Here is a 13,920-nt window from a genome sequence, read left to right on the forward strand (position 1 = left end):
GGTACTGATGCATTTTAGTTTAAAACAGGTGAACCAGTAATTGTTAAAATACATTTTATGTGGGATTGGGAATTTTTGAAAAACCCTGAAATCACATCAAGTTATATACCAGATTAAATCTCGGATTGTTAGAGGGTCCAGAAGGAGTTTGCAAAGCTTTGGGTAAAATGGCTTTTGAACTTGTCCCCAGGCTAGACAGTGAAGCTGTTTGACATATGCAGGCATGTTATTGCAGCGGGATTCCTGTGAGAATGCAAAATTCTGCATCCTACCAGAAGCCTCCCCTACTCGAACTGTTGCCTATTGTAGAGGAGCGGACTCACCCCTGCAGTGCCTCCTGCTGGTCGTCTCGGGAATTAGCTCTTCCAGCATCCTGGCATGCCCCCTGCAGGCCAGTGATCTGCCTATCCTCTGGCCCCCATGTCCCTCCCAGACCCCGGTACCCTTGTATCTGGGGTGCTGCCCCCTGGCAGTACATCCCTCAGTACTAGGGTCTCCCCTCCCCAGGGAACCCCCACCCACTATCCCTACCTCACCTCAGAATAAGGCCACTGCCAGTCACCAACTAGCCCCCGCTCTCCGGGGCAGACTGCAGTATAGGCCACTCATCACAGGCAAGGTTGGGTTTGGACCTGCTGCCTTGGCCTAGCCCTGGGCTGCCCTCTGCACCCCCAGTACCCCTTGGCCTTCCGCTAGGCTGCAGCCTGGGGCTTTCCAGACTGGAGCTCCCCAGCCCTGCTCCACTCAGGTACTCTGTCTCTAGCTCATACAGCCAGGCCCTTCTCCCTCTGAAAGCAGAAAGAGACTGCTGACCCCTTGGCGCCCAGCCTTCTTATACAGGCCAGCTGGGGCCTGATTGGGGCGTGGCCCAGCTGCAGCCACTTCCCCCAATCAGCCAGGGTTTTACCTTGCCCAGCCCCAGCCCTCTGCAGGGCTTTTCCAACTCCTCCAGGGCCGGAGCAGGTGTTCACCCCGCTACACCTATAGAGAACGAGATTAATGAGCTCCAATTTTGTCTGTAATATCATGCAAGAGACACACTGCAATTTCAGTCACTGGGGAGAAGGCGCCATGAACTGGTCCACTTTAGCGTGTGGCAGCCATTTGCCAATATCTCATTCCAGAGCCGGTCTTGGTTGCTCTTTTTGTCAGCAGAAAGGACCTTCCAGTGAGTGACATTAGGGCATCCTTTTGCCCTATCCCCTCAACTTCGCTGCAGCCACAGTGCTTTCAGTCCCTGCCAACTGAAGGTCTCCAGGGTGATTTAGTCACGTGCAGTGGTTCTCAGCCAGGGGTACATGTACCCCGGGGGATATACAGAGGGTCTTCCAGGGGTACTCAACTAATCTAGATCACTGTTTTTCAACCTGGGGGTTGTGGGATGGGTTTAGGCAGGGCCGGCTTTAGTAAGTGCGGGGCCCGATTCGAATATCCAGTGGCGGTCGGGGTCTTCGGCGGTACTTGGGCGGCGGGTCCTTCACTCGCTCCGGGTCTTCCGCGGCACTGAAGGACCCGCCGTGGAAATGCTGCCGAAGACCCGGAGCGAGTGAAGGACCCGCTGCCGAAGTGCCACTGAAGACCCCGACCGCTGCCGGGTGAGTAAAAATATTCAAAAGGCGCCTAAGTTAGGCGATTTCAGAGTAGAAGCCGTGTTAGTCTGTAAACAGAAGTGGGCTGTAGTCCACGAAAGCTTATGCTCTAATAAATTTGTTAGTCTCTAAGGTGCCACAAGTACTCCTGTTCTTTAAGTTAGGCGATGTTCTTTAGGGAGTGGGGCCCTCCTAGGCGCAGGGCCTGGTTCCAGGGAATCGGGGGAATCGGCCTAGAGCCGGCCCTGGGTTTAGGGGGGTCGCAAGTGAAGGGCTGGTGTTGGGGGTGGCAAGCAGGGCAATTGCCCGGGTCCCACGGCACAGGGGGCCCAGCAAAGCTAAGTTATATGCTTCAGCCCTGGGAGGTGGGGCTCAGGCTTCAGACAAGGCTCACAAGTAAAATGTAAGTACAATATTTATATTCCAATTGATTAATGTTATATGGTAAAAATGAGAAAGTCAGCCATTTTTCAGTAATATGGTGCTGTGACACTCTTGTATTTTTATATCTGATTTTGTAAGCAAGTAGTTTTGAAGTGAGGTGAAACTTGGGGTACACAAGACAGATAGACTCCTGAAAGGGGTACAGTATTCTGGAAAGGTCAAGAACCACTGATCTAGTGAATAGAGTACTGGACTGGCCCTCAACAGACTGGGTTTGAGTCCTGATTCTTTTGAAAATTTCCTGTGTGACCTTAGACAAGTCAGTTAATCTACCCTGTGCTGTGGTTCTCCATCTGTGTATTACAGATAATGCCTCCCTGCCTTACAGGAGTGGTGGGAGGAAATCCATTAATGAGTGGAAGATGCTCAGATACTCCTGTGATTGGGGTTGGAAATACCTATGGAGCTAGACCCCACCTGGCAGTACAATGCTTTAGTACCAGACCACTAGGACAGTCCTTGGACTAATGCTTGATGAGCAACCTGTCGGAGCCAAGCTGAAAAGGAGAGAGTCTGTACAATTTGCCATGCAGTTAAGCAGATGGAACTTCTACTAGGATGAGGGGTTTGACTCTTATCTGTGGAGCTGGCAGCTACACCAAGGCAGACTGAACTGTCCTTAGAGCCCTAGTCAGGGCCCTGGGTTTTCTGCAATCATTAAATTTATGGCAGAATCCAGCCCCTGCTGCAAGATTATGCTCCAGAATTTCAACTTGCTTTAAAAACAAACTTCCAGCTTTAGTGGTTGTGAAGAAAACCTTCCGAATGTGAACCAGATGCAGCAGTGTTGTTTGCCTAAGTCGGCAAAGAGATAGCCGGGAACAATAGTACTCTGCCATTGACTCTGAACCCTAATGATGTATTTTTAAAATGTCAACATTAACTGTTTCCTGACTGGCCATTTTAGCAGACACATCTCGTTAATGTTGGTACTCTATGACCATTGCATTGTGGCAGATATTGGCGTGAGAATAGTGGGACACCTGACTGTTGTCCAAACTTGCTAAGGTAGAGAAATAGGCAGGGTAAGCCTGCCCAAAAATTTCAATTTGCCTCCACCCCTGCCCACCCTGGGGGATTTAATATCAGTATAACTAGCTTAACAGATACTGCACTGACTATCACCCATCTTCCTGCTGAATTCAGTAAAAAACCTCCTTTTTTAGTTGACTTGAAGTTGCTGCAAAATGTTCACTATGCTGCAGAATTCAGCCCTGCTATGAAACCAGGGGGCCTTGCTGGAAGACCGGTCCAGCTCGTCACAGAGCACACAGGACCACAGTATAATGGGCGTTGTCAGGAGCAATAATCCTCTGTTAAAGGCTAGAGAGCTGGAGCCAGATTTCCAGGTACGCTTAAGGCCCTTTCAGGCAGATTTGGGAGGACAAAGGAGCCCAGAAGTGTGAAGAAAGGGCCTTCGGAGAACACCCCTTGTGCAAGTGGCCTTCCTGGCTGGTGCACAACAGATGTAAGCGCTCAGCACCAGCCCCTAATATGGGGATGTGGGCTACACTATGGCTCTTCTCTGCTTTCCAGAGCCTATAGGGGACTATGGGACACTGTGTAAACTGGGCAGCATCCTGCATAACCCCTGCATATGTTAAAGCCGCTCTTCCCCCTTGCTCTTGTCTCGATGAGGAATGGAGACGTTAGCTGAGAATTGGGCCCCTGGACTTTAAGTCTCTGCTTTCATCACGAGGTCTGCTCCGAGCAAGGTCCGGACCGAGGTGATGTAAGTCAGGTTTTGGTTCCAATGGGGGGTGTAGAGCAGTGATGTTGCTCCGTGGTAACACATTAGGAGTTAATCCACTGTTCCTTCAGGTTCAAAGACCCCATCTCAAATGTGTAAGTCCTCAGAGAGTGGCACAGGAAAGTCTGAAAGCTTAAAATGTCAGCGGAAGGGGCCTCCTCCCACATGGATGATCAACTCCCACGTTTGAGACGCAGAGCATGTTCATGAGTGGGTCAGGGCAGTTTGCTTCCGTCCTTCCTCGACTGTGAACTGGTTGGCGTTACTGAAGTAAAAAGGAAATGTCAGGTATCCCCTCTCCCGACTTCACAATACAACTCCAGAGTGATAATCTGTTGAGTGATCTAACGGTGAACTACTGAGAACTTCTATCTTACAAAATACCTCCTCCTGTTCTAATTGGTCAGAAGAGCAACTGACAAAGCATGTGGGAGGAAGATTAGAAATTCCACTGCCTTCGGCCGTATTTACTGTTCATTAGGCCGGGTGAAAGCAATGGATGAGTTTCATTTCCCATTTTGTCTCCCATTCAGCATTAACCACATTTAGTTTTATTACCAAAATCTTCATTCTAGTGATTGTCAAGGGGACCAGTGAAAACTGTTTGTTTCAGACAGATGGGACCATTACAGAGCAAACAAAATTGTACCATAAACCTGGGGTTACTTTAACGTGGTGGCTTCAGAGGACTACCAACTGGAGGTCCTTCTACGGCTTGATCCAAAGCCCACTGACTCCATCGGGAGTTGTTTCAGTGACATTGTCAGGAGCGGCGACAGGGTTTTTGGTGCCCGAGGCGGGGGTCCTTCCACGCTCCCGGTCGTTGTCAGCAATTCTGTGGCAGGGGGGTCCTTCCGCACTTCCGGTCTTCGGGGCACTTCGGCAGCGGGTCCCGGAGCGAGTGAAGGACCTGCCGCAGAATTGCCGCCGAAGACCCGGAGTGCAGAAGGACCCCCCGCAGTTGAATTGCCACCGAGGGCGGAAAAATGCTGCCCCCCCAAATCCTGGTGCCCTAGGCGACCGACTAGGTTGCCTAAATGGAAGTGCCGGCCCTGGACATTGTTGGTGCTCTTGTTCAGATATCGCTGTATAGCTAGTTTACCTGCAAGCCGGTGATACTCTCAGCTGAGAGATAGTAAATCACATGTGCATTGACCATGTAACAGTCCAACCTTCCAGAGCAGTCTAAAGTCAGTTTCTTGAAGAAAAAGATGAACAAAATTCCTAACATGGTTTTGCAACCAGTGTGGGAAGATACTGGTTTAATAATGGGCATATTTTAAATCTCTACAACAACAAGCTATGGCTGAAAGTAAGTTTCATAAATTCCCATGTCTGAGTTTAGAAGCTAGATGGCAGAGTCATCACACCATTACAGCAGGAAGCTAAAATGGCCTGTAGTAACTGTTGCATGGATGGATTGCTTTCCTAGTTGTAAACAGGAAATAAAAGATGTCTAAAAATGATCCCCTTTCCATAATAAAGATGTACTTTTCTGAAAGGCACTACAGTGTAGTATTCGTGTAATGCATGTCACAATCATCCCCTGTGTAATTGCAAGAGCCTGTTTCAGGAAATATATTTTTCATTTGGCATGCTTAGGAATGCAGGCGCTCTAGAGAACTAGACTGTGACAAATTCACTCCCCCCATGGGGTCTGTTCTGCTCTCCTCATTCATGCGCAACTCCTGTTTGACACTAATAGCAGTTACACATGCCGATGAACAGGAGGAGAAAGAAAAAGCTACATTTCCCGTCCTCTCCTTGGATTTATCTGAGTCTCCACTTTTACGCGCCCAAGTGACCACGTCTCCCAACATGGGTGTTGCGCTCATTTTCCAGCTCATGCAGCCTTTTTAAAAGAGGGCAACTCACACAGTTCTAAAAGTCGGGCATGCTCTTCTTTGGTTGCTGTTAGTTTGGATTTCCCTGCACTTGGGCAAAGAGACCGATTCGCTGGTGGTTTCGCTTTTATCTGTCGTCAGGCTCACGTCCTGGTTCTCATGCCGTAGTGTGACGCTGTCCTTTGGTCCTTTCCTCTTTTGTAGAATCCCAGTGTTGGCTCTGTAAAAAGCAGCAAAGAGTCCTGTGGCACCTTATAGACTAACAGATGTATTGGAACATAAGCTTTCGTGGGTGAATATCCACTTCGTCAGAGTGTTGGCTCTAACATTGTCGCTGCACAAGACTCACCCAGTGGGTGTCACAAACATAGAAGGAATAGGTGAGGGGGGATAAGAGGGGCAGTGCGAGGAACACACAGTTACACAGATTAGTTGTGTCCTCACTGCAAGATGGACATAAACAACGCTGTTGACCTTTGTAACCCCCCCTAGCCACCTTTGTGTAAGGAAGAGGAGCCTGGGAGAAAGCACAAGGCTCTTGTGGGAGAAATGCTCAAACGATCACTGGCTGAGCAGAGAGGGTGCCACACTAGGCTATGTGAATAGAGGGGAGGGCTGTAGCGGCGCGAATAACAGTAATTATTTTGCTAGTGAGTCATTGAAAACTCATATACAAGCACTGCCGCTGCATAGCAGAATCAGTTTTATTTTCCTCCCTTATTCTGTGTTACTAAAAAGATTTGTGTGGAAACAGGGTATTTGTTTCTTAAAACTTCACCTGCTCCTGCTGTTTATTCCGCAGCTGAAATCACATAATCCTGTCTTTGAGCCATCACAATCATCTCTACAGCCACCAAATGTGATACCAGCGGAGAATCATCATTTCATGTGAGAAAAGAGCAGCAGGAACCAACGAACTCTGAAAAATAAAGAGCCTGTTTACATGCAAATACCTTAATAAGGGGCCCGATCCTGAATTCCTTAGTTATTAAGGCCCATGAAAGTTACATCTCAGTAACAGCCAATGACCTGATCATCAGTCCATCTGCTTTGGTGGAGGTGGGGGAGCCTTCTCTGATTTATCTGTGATTGGCGTTATGGGAGGCGGGAATTGCAGCTTCACAGCGGGTTTCCCCTTGCCTGGAGCCCTGTGAATGTCCTTCTGCCTGGACTCCATGCATGGTGATGGGAGCAGGTGGAGCTGGGGAGAATGTTGCCTTCCAGCACCAGGAATTCAATCAGGAGTTCATGACCACCCACTGCTCCCACCATGTCCTTTACACAGCCAGTGGCATGAACAGCGTGGGAGGTCAGCAGAGTGACATTGGAGGCTGTGGGATCTGAATTTCAAGAGCAGAATTCCCAGTTTCCCCACTTTTCGAGGTCTCTTCTGCAGCCCTTGAAGCTTCTCCCCTGTGAGAGGAGCCTGTGACAGAAACTCCACCAGTTAAACCTTAGTGGATTTCCTGGATTCTCTCCTGCCTCCGACATGGCCCCAAGGAAAGGAATTCTGGACTGGGCCCAAACAGAAATGCAGAGGATGGCCCACATTACACTGATGGCTACACTTATGCAATCCCACTGCAATTCTGGTACCCAGACAACATGGTGATAGGAATGTTAGAAACTCCCAGACGGACAGAATTTGACTCAATGTGTGGTATGCAGAAGTGCTTCTGTAATGAAACATTTTCCAAGGTTGTCATTAGAATAATAGAATGTCAGGGTTGGAAGGGACCTCAGGAGGTCATCTAGTCCACCTTTCTGCTCAAAGCAGGACCAATCCCCAGACAGATTTTTGCCCCAGATCCCTAAATGGCCCCCCATCAAGGATTGAACTCACAACCCTAGATTTAGCAGGCCAATGCTCAAACCACTGAGCTATCCCTCCCCCCTAATTAGTGGTTTTTGAGTCTTGCTGCTTGTTCAGAGTGTATATTCATCTTCAACAATGTTTATTTATGGACTGTAAAATCTATTTAAATCAAATAATTTCCATAACTGAATATTTATGCCAACATCTATTGAATGCTCATTGACTAAACTGAAAACTATTTATTCACTTATAAATGTTTACTTCTTGAGTGTTAAATCTGCTTTACACCAACTTAGAATCAAATTGATTTCTTGCCTATTAGTGGGTTCTTCACTTTATTCTAGATTTGACTTCCTGGGAAATGGTTAAATATTTTATTATTATTTCATTTCAAATCTAACAGCCCCTGTATATTTATCACGTCATATAACAGCACTGATGTTCATAGCGCTGGGATAGATTTGCAATGCAGCTTCTGCAGTTATCAGATGCCTCAACTTGACTCAAAGCATTTAATCAGAAGCCCTTTATTGCATCAGACAGTCAGCATTAGCTCTTAAATAATATTGTACTAAGTAGATGCAAAATCTCGGCTCCATTGACAGTAATGGAATCCAAGAAACTCCCTCTTAGTTATGTCAAGTCCATGGTGTGCGAGTGTTTGGACACTACTTTTATGTATTGAGGGAGCACCATCTACCCCTTGAGTGTTTGCATTTATTGCTTGTGAATCTGATGGTTTTATAGTCTTTGGAAAAGAAGCTGGTAATTTTTTCCATAAAAGCCACCTGCAGGGCAGGTGTGCCAGCTTTGTTAACGTGCTATAATACCCACTTTCTTTGAAATGCAGGACGGCTACATTTGCTTTAGCTTTTGCAATGAAGATTCTCAGTCCGTTTTTTAGAATTCTTAGGCTTTGTCAAGAAAGTTATTCCAGGGTAGTTAGGCCAACTGGACATAGAAGGTCTAAACTTTGCAGTGAATCCAAAAATAGGCTCTGCTCGGAGGAAATATATTTTTGTTACTTTGAAAAAAAAAAAAAGGATCAAGAACACCCCGGAGTTGGCTGCGTTTTGGGGGTTTCTGATGTGATCCATCTATAAACCTTAATCACTAGTTCATTACTGAAGTTTTACACTGGTTTAACTTCACAGATTGTAGTGGAATTACATGGGCATAAAACTGGAGCGTTGCAGTGGTGAACCGGGGCTGTAGTTTTGAGTTTAGCTTTTTAAGTCTGTAGAGCACTTTGCATGGATCTGGTGGGATGCGACTATGTAAATATAAGGTATTATTCTTTAAGGAGTGGTTGTAGGGTGAGCTGGAGGGAGCAGAAGTAAAACTCAGCCTGTTGCTTTTTGGAATTGTGCGTATTCCATATGCAGGGCTGCGTTTACAAAACCAGCGGCTCAGAGGTCCAAGGCAAGAACAAATGTTTAGGTGCACACGTGGCAAACAAGCTACGCTGGTCTGTGGTTAGACAGATGCATTCAATTGGGCCTCATGACTAAAATATCTCAAATGGTCTCAAAACGTAGCGTAGACCTGAAGCAACCTCGTCATGTTCTAATCAAGCTTGAAGAGCCTTTATTTCCTTAGCAGTATGTTTTTACTCTGATTTCATGCAAACACAAGGACATTCAAATTACTGGATGAGATGGCAAGTTACCACACTGGGGCAATGCGTTATTCATCAGATGCAAAACAAGCTATTTCCTGCCTTCTGCACCTTGAGATGTTGCCATTTTCTCTGTGCTTCCCTTCAGATCTCAAGGAGTAACTCAGTGTCACATCAAACAACATTGTCAAGTTGCTGTTTTTAGCGCCGGCAGATTTGATTATTTTCTCTTGGCGCCACTTTTTAGGAGAGACTTGTCAGGCGGCAACGATGTAAGGCAGTTAAAAATAAATATTTCATCGGCGTAAGCGCATGTGTGAGACCATCTCCTTCGCTTTACTGACAGCTATAGTTTGTGTTGTTCTGTAAATGCTTGACAACTGTTGTTACCCCCTTTGACTGGCGTGATCAGCCAATATTTGGGGTCTTGCAGGTTGTTTCCGTTCGGAGGAGAAATTGATGATGGAGTCAGGGGTTTCTTTAGTGCAATACTGTTTATTTGCAAAGAATGTAGCAAGTCCTGTTTCCCTGAATACAGTCGAATCAAACAACAGAAGATCGTTTCCTTACTCAATATTCCAAGCCTCTTTTTCATCCTGCACGCTACCCCAAAATCTCGCGCTCTCAGCTTTCTCTCAGGGTCGCACTACAAGTGCTTCTTGGGCTCTCTTTGGCTTCCTTCCACCTTCTCTGCTTCTGTGGTACTTTCTGCTTTTTGTCTCTCTCTCACACACCGCTCCCCCAGAACAATACCCAGCTCTCTGCCCACCGAGCTCAGCTCCTGACTGGCTTTCCATGTGCCATGTGTTCTGGATGTATTGTTCCAGCTAGCTGACTACAAAAGGAGCCGAACCGTTTCTTACAGTTACCCTCAATGCAGGGTGGCTATCAGGCCCACCTGCATCCATGAGGTCTCATCCCACCTCCAGAATAACACTATGTACTTTTTGATGACTCGCTCCTGATCCATTTTGACTTCTGTGCCAGCAGGATCCAGGCTCGTGGTGCTTAGAAACAGTACGCGAGAGACGTCATGGGCATGCCCTGTCTCTGGATGGGCAGTGAAGGGGTTAACCCTTCAGCTTCGGGCGCAACTGCTGCTAGCTATGATCAGAGTAAAAGGAAGTTGGGACGGGCCAGCTGACTGCTCCGATGAATAAAAGGTAGGGCTTGCTCCTCAACAGATGTGATGCTAGGAAAGGCCTGGGAGAAGTCTGCCTGTACTTACTAGTCTCCTTGTAACCCTTCTGCCAGTCAGAGTTGGCAGCAACAAGGGACAGGTTCAGTATCTAGGGGTTTCTTTTCAACCATACAACACAAAACCGACTCGAGCCCCCACCCAGTGACCTGGGGCAATTCCACACCACCCCCTGGGCGCCTCTAAGAGGCAATACTTCCCCTCTCGCAAGCACAGAGTCTGAGTGTAGCAAAAACTTTGAATAAAAGGAGGGAAGTAACTCGATGTTAATTTGGGAAAACACTGCAAACAAGGTTCATAAGCACAAACCATGAGTAAAAGACCCACCCTCAAGTAAGTTGGGCAGTGTCCTTTTCCCCTCAGGTTCTTAAGTCCAGCAACCCAAAAGTCCCTTTCACATGTCCGTCCCTTCTCTGCACCCCACTCACAAGTGCTGTCCTTGGTCAGTGCAGACCCAGAGTTCAGAAGTGCATCTGCAGAGTTCATCTCCTCCCTAGGTGGAGGGGTAAGGAGGCACCTTACACGCTCTGCTGCTCGGGCACTCACTCGCTGACCTTCTCCGCCAGCCACCCTGCTGGCTGCTTGCCAGGGCCGGCTCTGGCTTTTTTGACGCCCCAGGCAAAAAAGCCTCCCGGCGCCCCCCGGCGGGGAGTGCGGCAGGGGAGGGTGCCGAGCCCGGCCGTGGCCCCGCTCTCCCCGACCGGCCGGAGCGCCGGGGGGAGGGCGGCGAGCTCGGCTGGAGCACCGCGGGGAGGGCGGAGAGCCAAGCCGGGGCCCCGCTCTCCCCGACCGGCTGGAGCGCTGGGAGGAGGACGGAGAGCCCGCTGCGGCTCCACTCTCCCCGGGTGAGCGCCGCCCCCCTCCAGGTGCTGCCCCAAGCACATGCTTGGTAGGCTGGTGCCTGGAGCCGGCCCTGCTGCTCACTGTGCCTCTCCGCCAGCCACCCTGGTGGCCACTCTTCTCTGCTAGCGAGATGTCTTCAGGGCCCCCCACTTAACACAGCTCTCAGTGGTTTCAGCTGTTAGTGGGGGAGCCTCACTGCTGGTGCACACTGAGCAATGTCTTGCATCAGAGACACTATTCCAAAGCATGTCTAATACTTAGACCTAAGTATCAGTGATTTCAGCTCTGCAGCATGTAACAAGATTCTCAATTGAGTCTAAATTAGCTCTTTTATTACACAGTGGAGTGAGAAGAAGGGTCAAAGGTACCTAAGCCCCACATACAAGTACCCATCCCCACCCTCTCTCAACTCACTGGTCTTTGGAACCCATGTTCCCTGCCTAGCGAGTGCCATTTAGTTGAGGGTGAGTCTCTCCAGAGGGCTATGCCAAGCACAGTTCTGCTGCCCTCCATTCACACAACAAGGATAACAACCCTTTATTACTCCTGCCCCAATAACAAGGCGACTGGGGATCCAACACCAGCCAAAAGTGATCATTTGGGCAAGCAATCCCATCATGCTGAGCAAACAAGATCAGCTGCTGAAATCCTCTTCCAAAGCTCATTGCTAGATGTCAGTGGAGAGCTTATTCAGACTTTGCTTACATACTGATTGGGCGATCGGCAGTGCTCACACTCTTAAATTGCCCCCTCACAGGGCCCCATGGCAAGCTTCTTGTGTGTGTGCTGTTAATTATTTCCAGTCATGCCCATAATGTACTAGGTGGCTTCCCAAATGGAAGAGAAGGCACAAGCTCTAAAGAGCTCACCATCCAAACACAGACAGATGGGGTAGGGAAAAGGAGCAACGGAAGTAAAGTGGCCAAGGTTTGGGGTTTGGTTATACAATATTGTATTAATGCAAGGTTCAGCTTTATAACTAGATTTTACAAATAACTCTCACTTGCCAATAGCAGCCATCTGTCCTCCCATGGGTATACTGGCAGAAATCCCTCTTCCAGAGGCAGAAAGGATGCTGGCCTTGCAGATGGGCTCTGGATGTCCCATGTGTTTGGGAACCCGCCTGGGAACACACAGCCCCTGATGACTATTCTGTGCTGCTGAGGGAGGACTGCCCATGGCTTGAAAATCTTACTCCAGGCCTTCTGTGTCCCGATGAATCTGCCGTGTAAGAAATGCCTTCCTTCCTTGGCAGCTGTCCTATGTTTTGACGATCTTGGCTCTGCGATTTGTCTCTGTCCTCACTCCTTACCTCACAGAGGTCTTGGCTATCAGGCTAGTGGGTTTAGATCTTGCTGTCTTTCCTGTCTTCATTCAAAGGCTGATAATGTTAACGGGCTGATAGCTTTTGACTTTCAGGACTACGGGGTGCTCCAGTCCTGTGGCACTAAAATCTGCAATCAGCTTTCCAGAAGCTGTATTAATGTGTATATACCAATCGGGTGCATAAATAACATTCTCTTTTCTGCTTCCCTTTTCCTCACGGAACTACAGTGAAATCTACAATCGTGAATAAACAAGATATGGTTCAGTAACCTGAGAGCCAGGGGTCTTGTCTCGCTTTTCCATTTCTTTATTCCCTTCTTTCCTTCCAACTTTCTGCTTTTATTGGGTTTTTCTGGCCATCCCATTGACTGTCTCTTGTCTGGTGTCTTTTCTTTGCCTTTTATTTCATCTCTTTGCAGCTGGCTGCCTCTGCAGCGATCTGTCCTCCAGGGAGCGCTCCTGGAGCCTGGGGAGGGAGGCCCAGCGTGGCTAGCTCAGCCTTCCAGAGGTCTGCCTGCATGGGGGACTGCACATCCCAAAAACATTTGCTTTGTGGGATGAGGCTGTAGCATTCAAATCCTTATTCATCCATCACTGAGCTCAGTCCTGTTGTTACCAGCAGACACTGCACACACAGGGAATTTCCTTGATAGGGAGAGTGTGTTTTTGGATTTCTGCTCTGTTTGCCAATAGAGAATTTTACTCTCCCTCTATTCCTTGTCCTAATCTTTTCTACCTACATGGTGTAGGTACGTTTGCTCTGACATTGATGTACTGGGGGTTATACCATATGGCAGAGTGTAGGACTGAATCTTATTAGTCTAAAAACCCCACTGGGGATGAATTCATCCCTAGCAGAACTCCCCTGAAGTCAATGGAGTTCTACCAGAAAGATTTTGTCTCCATGTGCAATAAGACTCTGAGAGACTACTTGCATGTTCTATGATGTTCACAAGCCTGTGTCTTAAGCTGACCTTGCTGGTGTGTCAGGGGCAGATGCATTTGGTTTTATTGGGCCATTGGGTCATTATCATGCTGTAAGTCATTGTCCTATCAGCAAGAATTTGGGATTCTAGATGACATTGTCCCCTGGCTTCTGTCCAGGATTCAAGAGTCTGCATCTAGCTGTTCTGCTAATGCCCTGTCATGTTCATTGTAGGAAGGAATAATCCTACCACAACACAGGTCTTGAGAGGACGTACCAACCTGTCTGTAATCAGGGATGCTAGGGATCTTGCCAGATACACAAGACTATATTCACCAAGAGCCTGATCCCAAGCCCATTTTAGCAGATGGAAAGATTCCCATTGACTTCAAAAGGTTTGGAATTACGCCCATCAAAGGCAGGTCAAATTTGATAGCAATGCAATGTTTCAAGAAGATCACTTGTTCCATACGTAATGCCAAGTACACAAGACCATATTCCTCAGGAGAAGATCCCTCGTACCCCTGATTAAAGACAAGGTGCTAAATCCTCTCTGAGTTGTGTTGT

This window comes from Malaclemys terrapin, chromosome 4 (genome assembly GCF_027887155.1).
Source record: "Malaclemys terrapin pileata isolate rMalTer1 chromosome 4, rMalTer1.hap1, whole genome shotgun sequence".
In the NCBI taxonomy this organism is placed as follows: Eukaryota; Metazoa; Chordata; order Testudines; family Emydidae; genus Malaclemys; species Malaclemys terrapin.